The sequence below is a fragment of the Arachis ipaensis genome, chromosome B01 (genome assembly GCF_000816755.2).
Source record: "Arachis ipaensis cultivar K30076 chromosome B01, Araip1.1, whole genome shotgun sequence".
NCBI classification, from domain to species: domain Eukaryota; kingdom Viridiplantae; phylum Streptophyta; class Magnoliopsida; order Fabales; family Fabaceae; genus Arachis; species Arachis ipaensis.
The window spans coordinates 111,851,939-111,862,308 of NC_029785.2; positions in this window are offsets into that span (position 1 = coordinate 111,851,939).

Here is a 10,370-nt window from a genome sequence, read left to right on the forward strand (position 1 = left end):
GAAAATAAAATAAATTAAAATAAAATAAATAAAAATAGGTGAAGATTTTCGAAAAAAAAAATGAGGAGAGAGAAAGTGGTTAGGAAGTTTTGAAAAAGATATGATTTGGAAAAGATTTTAAATTTTAAAAAAATCTGAAATTTTTTTTTTAAAATAATTTTCGAAAATTTGTTTTAAAAATAGAGAGAAAAAATATTTTTGAATTTAGTGAGGAAAGAGAAAAACAATAAGATAGCACAAGATTTAAAATTTTTAGATCTAATGCTCCTTGTTTTTGAAAATTTTGGAGGGAAAACACCAAGGAACACCAAACATAAAAATTTTAAGATCAAGACACAAGGAAAACTCAAGAACACTTTGAAGACTCACAAGAACACAAGAACATGAAGAAAGAACACCAAACTTAAAATTTTTAGAAAACCAAACCAAAATTTTCGAAAACCAAAGGGAAATCAACAAGAAAACACCAAACTTAAAGTTTGGCACACAATTTAATAGATAAATTATTATTTATGAAAAAGAAGGTTTTGAAAAGAATATAAAAGATTCTAACCCAATTACCAAGAACACAGATTAACGCTCTAGCCAAATGAGTTATGAATGTAACACTTGTTTTGAAGAAGTATATATATTTTTTTCTTTTTTTTTTTAACCAAGAACAATAATAAGAGACTCTAAACCAAAAAGAAAAATTTTCCTAATCTAAGAAACAAAATAAACTGTCAGTTGTTCAAACACGAACAATCCCCGGCAACGGCGCCAAAAACTTGGTGCACAAATTGTGAATCAAACTTTTCACAACTCGTACCACTGACCAGCAAGTGCATTGGGTCGTCCAAGTAATACCTCACGTGAGTAAGGGTCGAATCCCACGGAGATTGTTAGTTTGAAGCAATCTATAGTTATCTTGTAAATCTTAGTCAGGAAGTCAATTATGTTTATCAGTCGAATTGCGAATAAACAAGAGAGCATGGATTAAAGGTTACTTGTTATGCAGTAATGGAGAATATGTTGGAGTTTTGGAGATGCTTTGTCTTCTGAATCTCTGCTTTCCTCTGTCTTCTTGTTCACGCACGCACGTCCTCCTATAGCAAGCTGTATGTAGGGTTCACCGTCGTCAATGGCTACATCCCATCCTCTCAGTGAAGAATATGCTCACATGCTCTGTCACAGCACGACTAATCATCTGTCGGTTCTCGATCATACTGGAATAGGATTCTTCGTCCTTTTTTGTCTGTCACTAACGCCCAGCACTCGCGAGTTTGAAGCTCGTCACAGTCATTCGATCATTGAATCCTACTCGGAATACCACAGACAAGGTTTAGACTTTCCGGATTCTCATGAATGCCGCCATCAGTTCTAGCTTATACCACGAAGATTCTAATTAAGAGATCTAAGAGATACTCATTCAATCGTATATAGAACGGAGGTGGTTGTCAGGCACACGTTCATGGTTTGAGGAAGGTGATGAGTGTCACAGATCATCACCTCCATCACAGTTAAGCGCGAATGAACATCTTAGATAGGAACAAGCGTGTTTGAATGAAAAACAGAAATACTTGCATTAATTCATCGAGACACAGCAGAGATCCTCACCCCCAACAATGGAGTTTAGAGACTCATGCCATCAAAGAATACAAAGTTTTGATCTAAAATGTCATGAGGTACAAAATAAGTTTCTAAAAGTTGTTTAAATACTCAACTAGTAACCTAGGTTTACAGAAATTGAGTAAACTATGATAGATAGTGCAGAAATCCACTTCTGGGGCCCACTTGGTGTGTGCTGGGGCTGAGACTAAAGTTTCTCACGTGCATAAGGCTGTTTTGGGCGTTCAACGCCAGTTTTGGATCCTTTTGTGGCGTTGAACTCTAACTTTTGATCCTTTTCTGGCGCTGGACGCCAGAATTGGGCAGAGAACTGGCGTTGAATGCCAGTTTACGTCATCTATTCTTGAGCAAAGTATGGACTATTATATATTGCTGGAAAGCCCTGGATGTCTACTTTCCAACGCAATTAGAAGCGCGCCATTTTGAGTTCTTTAGCTCCAGAAAATCCACTTTGAGTGCAGGGAGGTCAGAATCCAACAAAATCAGCAGTCCTTTTTCAGCCTAAATCAGATTTTTGCTCAGCTCCCTCAATTTCAGCCAGAAAAATACCTGAAATTATAGAAAAACACATAACTCATAGTAAAGTCTAGAAATATGAATTTTTCCTAAAAACTAATGGAAATAAACTAAAAACTGACTAAAACATACTAAAAACTATATGAAATTAACCCCAAAAAGCGTATAAAATATCCGCTCATCAGCCTTCTTGGCAAAATTCTTTCCACCTCAAAAATTGAGCAAGCTTAGAGTGGAAGTCCAAACCTTCAGACAGAAGGAAGGTGAATCCCTCTATGAAGCCTGGGAAAGATACAACCAATTGATCAGAAGGTGTCCTTCTGACATGCTTTTAGAATGGAGCATCATAGGTATTTTCTATGATGGTCTATCTGAACTGTCCAAGATGTCATTGGACAGCTCTACTGGAGGATCTCTTCATCTGAAGAAGACGCCTGCAGAAGCTCAGGAACTCATTAAAATATTTGCAAATAACCAATTCATGTACACTTCTGAAAGGAATCCTGTGAATAATGGGACAAATCAGAAGAAAGGAGTTCTTGAGATTGATACTCTGAATGCCATCTTGACTCAGAACAAAATATTGACTCAGCAAGTCAATATGATTTCTCAGAGTCTGTCTGGCATGCAAGCAGCAACAGGCAATACCAAAGAAGCTTCATCTGAAGAAGAAGCTTATGATCCTGAGAATCTAGCAATGGAAGAGGTGAATTACATGGGAGAATCCTATGGAAACACCTATAATACTTCATGGAGAAATCATCCAAACCTCTCATGGAAGGATCAACAGAGGCCTCAACAAGGCTTCAACAACAATAATGGTGGAAGAAATAGGTTTAGCAATGGCAAACCTTTTCCATCATCTTCTCAGCAACAAACAGAGAATTCTAAGTAGAGCCACTCTGACTTAGCAACTGTAGTCTCTGACCTAATTAAAACCACTCAAAGTTTCATGACTGAAACAAGGTTCTCCATTAAAAATTTGGAGGCACAAGTGGGTCAGCTGAGAAAGAAAGTTACTGAACTGCCTCCTAGTACTCTTCCAAGCAATACAGAAGAGAATCCAAAAGGAGAGTGCAAGGCCATCAACATAACCCACACGGCCGAACCTGGAGAGGAGGAAGAGGCAGTGATCTCCACTGAGGAAGACCTCAATGGACGTCCACTAGCCTCCAAGGAGTTCCCTAATGAGGAACCATGGGAATCTGAGGCTCATGATAAGCAAAAATTTTTGTCGGTCTAGATTTTCTCTTGTAGAAATAAGAATTTTGTTGTAAGCATAGCTCCAAACCAACAAACAACTCTCACACCAAATTAAAATATGGTTTTGTCACATGTACAAACCCCAAATAAGAATTAACCGAAGTATTTAGACTCCGGGTCGTCTCACAAGGAATTGTAATGAAGTGAATGATTATTGGCTAAGAAGGGGTAAAGGGGGGTTTGGTTGATGAGAATATAGGCTTTCTATCCTAGTCATGCAATGATTAATTCATCTTATTTAGTCAACTCCAACAAATAGGGAGAAAGTCAAACAAGATTAATCAATCATACCATAATAATAACAAGAATTTATCTTATTACGTCATGTCCAGCATTGGAAGAAGGTATCATATTATCTTCCATGAGAGAAAGTCTAACAATACTAGCTAATCTCAATCCAAAAGTCCTAATCAACTTACTAATTAAATTAGCAAAAGATTAGCATCAATGGAAACAATATTAGCTAACAACTCTAGATCACCAACATAAGTTGAGTTTTCATGACTCAAGATTGCCCAATTACTCTTTCTAAGCTAAGAATGCTCAAAATCTACTCTAAAGTCCAACCAAGCATTTTGTCAAACACTTGGTGGGTACAAAAGGAAAGCATGGTAAATGTGCAAGAATAATAAAATCTACCAACTACCAATTGCAAGAAAAGTAAATCAACAACTCAAATCATCAATAAAAGAACATCAAACATTAAATTTCATTAAAGAAAAGATCCCAATCCAACAAAGGGCTCATGAACATAAAAAGAGACATAAAAGTAAAATTGACAAGAGAACTAAGAAGAATAGAGTAGTAGCAACAAGAAATTAAAAGGAGAAACTAAATTAAAACAAGAATTAAAAGTTGGATTTAAGAAAATTAAACCTAAATTTCCCTAAAATCTTGAGATAGGAGAGAGCCTCTCTCTCTAGAATTCTACCCTAAAACATGATGAAAACTAAACTATCACTACTTGGTTAATTTCCCCTTCAATTTTTGGGTTCAATAGTATCAGAAATGAGTTGGATTGGGCCCAAAATGCTTCAGAAATTGCTGGGGGCGATTTTACTTTAGTGGGCCACGGACAGCATCGGCGCGCGCGGGTACATGCCGCGTACGCGCCCCTGAACGCAAAGTAACATATGGCAAATTTTATATCATTTTGAAGCCCCGGAAGTTAGCTTTCCAACGCAACTGAAACCACCTCATTTGGACCTCTGTAGCTCAAGTTATAGTCGATTGAGTGCTAGGAGGTCAGGCTTGACAACTTTACGGTTTCTTCATTTCTTCATGAGTTCTCCCACTTGCATGCTTTTCTACTCACTTCTTCCATCCAATACTTGCCTTATGAACCTGAAATTACTCAACAAACACATCAAGGCATCGAATATAATTAAAGTGAATTAAAATCACCAATTTTAGGGCCTAAAAAGCATGTTTTCACATTTAAGCACAAATCAAGGGAGAATTATAAAACCATGCTATTTCATTGAATAAATGTGGGAAAAGGTGATAAAATCCCCCAAAATAAGCACAAGATAAATCACAAAATTGGGTTTTATCAAATCTCCCCACACTTAAACTGAGCATGTCCTCATGCTAAGAATAGAGAAGGACAAGAAAAGGGTATAAACATTTATTCAATGCAAATAAACTATATGCACCTATCTATATGAATACAACTAAATGCAATATGATTCTACCTACTTGGTTAAAAGTAAATCAATCTCCAAGAATATATATAAGAAAGTAAGGCAAAGGTCATATGACGACTCACAAACTCTACCAATTCAAATATCAAAATAAAGTACAAGTAGACTTGCAAGAAGAAAGCTCATGAAAGCCGGGAACAAGGAATTGAGCATCGAACCCTCACCAGACGTGTATCCGCTCTAGTCACTCAAGTGTATAGGGTCAATTCACTCAATTCTCTTCTACTCATGCTTTCCAAGATTTGTTTTTCATCTAACAATCAACAATTTTTCAATGGATGCATACACTCATCATGAGGACTTGTTCATAGGTTGTAATGGGGCTAGGGTAAAGGTAAGGATGCATATGGTCAAGTGAGCTTGAAATTTGTATCTTTGATTAGCCTAAGCTTTCACCTAACACATGTAACAACCTATACAATTCTAATACACAACCTAGCTACCCATGATTCCCACTTTTTTTTCTTTCCCACATACTCATGCATTCTCTTTAATTCACATTCCATATGCATTGATTTTTATTGAACTTTACTTTGGGTTATTACTTTACTTTGGGGCATTTTTGTCTCCTTTTTATTGCATTTTTTTTATATTTTTGTTTCTTTTATTTTTTTTCTATTATTTTTTTCTACATTTTTTTCACACATTTTTTTTCAAAAGTATATACAAACGTATCAATGCATATGGTTTTACATATTTAATGCATAAGCATGTACCCAATCCCATGATTTTCAACAAAAATAAAAAAAAATACACTTTTACTTCAACCAATGTCCCAAGGTTCCCATACCCAAATGATACACACCCTCACTAGCCTAAGCTAATCAAAGATCCAAATTAAGGATATTTATTGTTTTCGCTTAAGGGTAATGATGTGCTAACATTAAGAACAAAAGGGATTAAATAGGCTCAAATTTGGCTAACAATGGTTGATAAAAGGTAGGCTATTTGGGTAAGTGAGCTAAATGAAATGATGGCCTCAATCATATAAATGCATGTATACATAGAATAATGGACATATAGAATCAAACAAATCAAAGATCACAATCATAGAAAGAGAACAATGCACACAAGAATGAAAATAAGTGGTTATAAGATGTAACCACACAATTGGGCTCAAAACTCACATGCTTGTGTTCTTAGCTCAAAAACTATGTTCCAAAATACATTCTTCAAGCAAGTTCAACACAAAATTTTTTTTTTCAAATTGGTAGGGTGCCCTAAAAACAGTTTATTGAAAAAGAAATCATCACCCTAACCAAGTAGTCCTAACATAAAAAGAAGTGGTAAAATATGTACAATTTCTAACTAGCATGCAACCTATCATGCAATGCAACAACTAACTAACAAGGACAAAAATTAAGAATTTGGTGTTGAAAAAGGAAGTTATTACCCATGGAGGTCGGTCGGACAACCTCCCCACACTTAGAAATTTGCACCGTCCTCGGTGCATGCAAAGAAGAGCAAGGTGGACGGGTTGCTACAATTGATGAGTTCCTCCAAAAGGTTGTGCGGAAGGACTTGTTTGTTGCCCCATTTAGAAGCTTTTCCTTTTCTTTCCTTCTTGGTGGCCAACCTCAAAGGAGAGAAAAAGAAAGAAAATTAAGCCTACAACAAAGATATGAAAGCAATAGAACATAGGCGGGGGCTAATGCCAATTAAGAGTAGGGTTCTCACTACATGTTAGCTACGCATGTGAGTGAGGAAGCAATATAGGCAAAGGGCATATCAATTAATACATGATGCAAGAGTGAAGTCAAGGCATGAAGAGCACTCAAAAGCATCAAGTTCGACTAGAAAGAGTGGGTCATGAAAGACATGTAAGCTCATATCAATGCACAAAGGATACAAGGATCATCAAGGGTTAAGCATTGAATTAGAAATTTCATTACCCATCAATATCAAACGAGTCAAGAAGCACCAAGATTAACCAAGAAATTCTCAACAATTGAGTAAGAAAATTCAACACCATTATTCAAATAAGAAACTTAGAAAAGAAAATAAGAACAAGTTATGAAAACAAAATTAAAATGCATGGAATGAAAATAAGCAAATGCAATAAAGGAAAATGGAAGAAAAGAAAATTTGTGTTTTTTTTTTATTTTACCGGCGCGGACGCGTCATGCACGCGTACGCACCGATGCGCAGTTGGCCAAAGGACGCGTACGCGCCAGGTGCACGCACGCGTGGGTTGCAAGCACAGAATAGGCACAAACTGGGCATAACTCTCTGGAATATGTACCAGGAGGGCAGGTGACGCTATTGGCGCGCATGCGCACAGTGTGCGTGTGTGCGCATTGCGCAATTAGTGTCAACGGTGCGTACGCGCCAGGTGCGCGCACGCGCGAGTGGTTTGTGCTACAAGCATGGTGCTGGCGCAGTGTAGGCGCAACTCTCGGGTCAATGTATGGAGGGTGAGATTTTTCAATCCACGCGTCCGCGCATATGGCGCGCCGGCGTGGATGGTCGAAAATGCTTGAGGCGCGCGTACGCGCCAGGTGCGCGCACGCGCGGGTTGGTGCTCTGTTTTTCAAAATTTTTCCAAGTTCTTGCCCCAAACCAAGCATTCCAAACCTCCAAACAGCTACCCAAACACCTTCAAACCTTATTTAACATACTAAACTACCAAATAAACTCAACAAACAAAACAAAACATGAAATTAAACTAATTACCAATATGTACAAAAGGGAAAAATGAAAAGAATTTACCGTGGTGGGGTGTCTCCCACCTAGCACTTTTGTTTATTGTCCTTAAGTTGGACTTATGGGGAGCTCCTCTTAAGGTGGCTTGTGCTTGAAGCTATCCTTGAACATCCACCAATGCTTGAATCTCCAATAAGCTTTAGTCTTCAAAGATGATAACTCCAAGCCTTGATGGAGTTCCACACAAGCCATGGGCTCCCAAATTTGATTCTCCTTGTGCGATCCGGGATCCCACACTTTGTTTTGACACCCATCTTCAAATTGATCATCATGATTCCAGTTGGGTGGCAAGGCTTGTGAATTCTCAATTAGACCTCCAAACATTCTCCTAGACCCTTGCAATTTGGTTCTACACCAACCATTGCCATTTAACTTCGAGCATACAACCATTATGAACTTAGAGTGATGTTTCCAACCACTACACAATTCTCTCTTACTCTTAACTCCACAAAAAGCTCTAATTTGACCATCATTTTCAATCAAACCATATTCAAGTGGGAAATTAAAGCTTAGGGATAAGAATTTTACCCACTTGAATGTTGTGTTGGATGGTGACTTAGGAAGGGGTGATCCCAATGATCTTGTAAGCTCCACTCCCTTGTACTCTTCCTTAATTACCTCCACCTCTTTACAGCTTTCCTCAATTTCAACCTCTTCCTCTTGGTAGCTCGCTTCCAATTCAATCTCTTCTTCATTGCTTACCAAGGACATGGAAGGTTGTGCATCTTCTTCTTTGATCTCAATTTCAAGCCCAATGGGAGAGGATTCAATTGTAGATAGGAACTCCTCAATGATTGAATCCATTTCTTGATCAACCTCTTCAAAGTCTTCAATAATGATATGCTTTGGAGGTTGTACACCCTCTTCAACATCAACATCAAGCATTTTGGAAGAGGACTCTCTAATTCTACATTCCCATGGACTTCCAACATCTCCTATGTTTCCAACCACTTCTTCCGGCTTATTTATCTCAACTTCTTCCCCTTGTGACAATTCTTGCTTCAACTCCTCTTCTTCACCTTGAAGCTCTAAAATCACTCCCTCACTATGCTTCTTGGTTGCTTCTCTACATTTGTCAATGGAAGTGCCTTGGTTGCTTAGGCTTAGTCGGGAGGAGGCCATATTGCTAACGGCTTCTACTAGCATAGCCATCTTGGCTCCTAGATCTTTAAACTTCTTTTCATCCTCCTCTTGTCTCCTTAAGATATGAGATTCAAGATCTCTCAATTCATGCGTGGGGGCTTCATCGGGAGGTGATGGTGGAAGAGAAGGTTCATTGTTTGGGAGGAAGATATCATGTTTGGAAGTTAGTTCATCTTGGTAAGGGTATGGAGTTGGTGTATATGGAGGTGGTTCTTGAGAGTAGTTGTGTTGGGATTGTGGTGGTTCTATGTATGGTTCATAAGGTGGTTGATATGGTGGATAAGGATTAGGGTCATATAGGGGTGTTTGGTGGTATGGGGCTTGTGAGTAAGGTGGTTCAAAGTCATGTTGAGGGGGTGGTTCATAGGCATATGGTGGTGGTTGTTGACAATCACAATAAGGGTCACCACATCCATTAGATTGATATGCATTAGGATGAGAGTTATACCCATAAGAATCCGGAGGGGGTTGTTGCCAAGAAGGGTGATCAATCCTTTGAGGCACCTCCCACCTTTGATTGTTCTATCCTTGATGCATATCCTCATTGTAGCTCCCATTTTCTACAACATAATTTGAGCCAAACTCATAGCCAAAGTGATGAGAATTCATAATAGTAATTAAAAACAAAAACTACAAAATAAGCAACAACTCCTAAGTCTAACAAAAACTAGCAAATAAGCAAAAGGTAAACATATTCACATATTCACAATAGCCAATAATATAACACCATTGCAATTCCCTGGCAACGGCGCCATTAATTTGATAAGCAAAAATTTTTGTCGGTCTAGATTTTCTCTTGTAGAAATAAGAATTTCGTTGTAAGCATAGCTCCAAACCAACAAACAACTCTCGCACCAAATTAAAATATGGTTTTGTCACATGTACAAACCCCAAATAAGAATTAACCGAAGTATTTAGACTCCGGGTCGTCTCACAAGGAATTGCAATGAAGTGAATGATTATTGGCTAAGAAGGGGTAAAGGGGGGTTTGGTTGATAATTGGGCAAGAAAATAAATGGCAAGAAAAGTAATTCAAACAAGTAAACAAGAGAAAGCAAGTAATAAAGAGAGACATTCATGACAAGTGTTGAGATCATAGGCTTTCTATCCTAGTCATGCAATGATTAATTCATCTTATTTAGTCAACTCCAACAAATAGGAAGAAAGTCAAACAAGATTAATCAATCATACCATAATAATAACAAGAATTTATCTTATTACGTCATGTCCAGCATTGGAAGAAGGTATCATATTATCTTCCATGAGAGAAAGTCTAACAACACTAGCTAATCTCAATCCAAAAGTCCTAATCAACTTACTAATTAAATTAGCAAAAGATTAGCATCAATGGAAACAATATTAGCTAACAACTCTAGATCACCAACATAAGTTGAGTTTTCATGACTCAAGATTGCCCAATTACTCTTTCCAAGC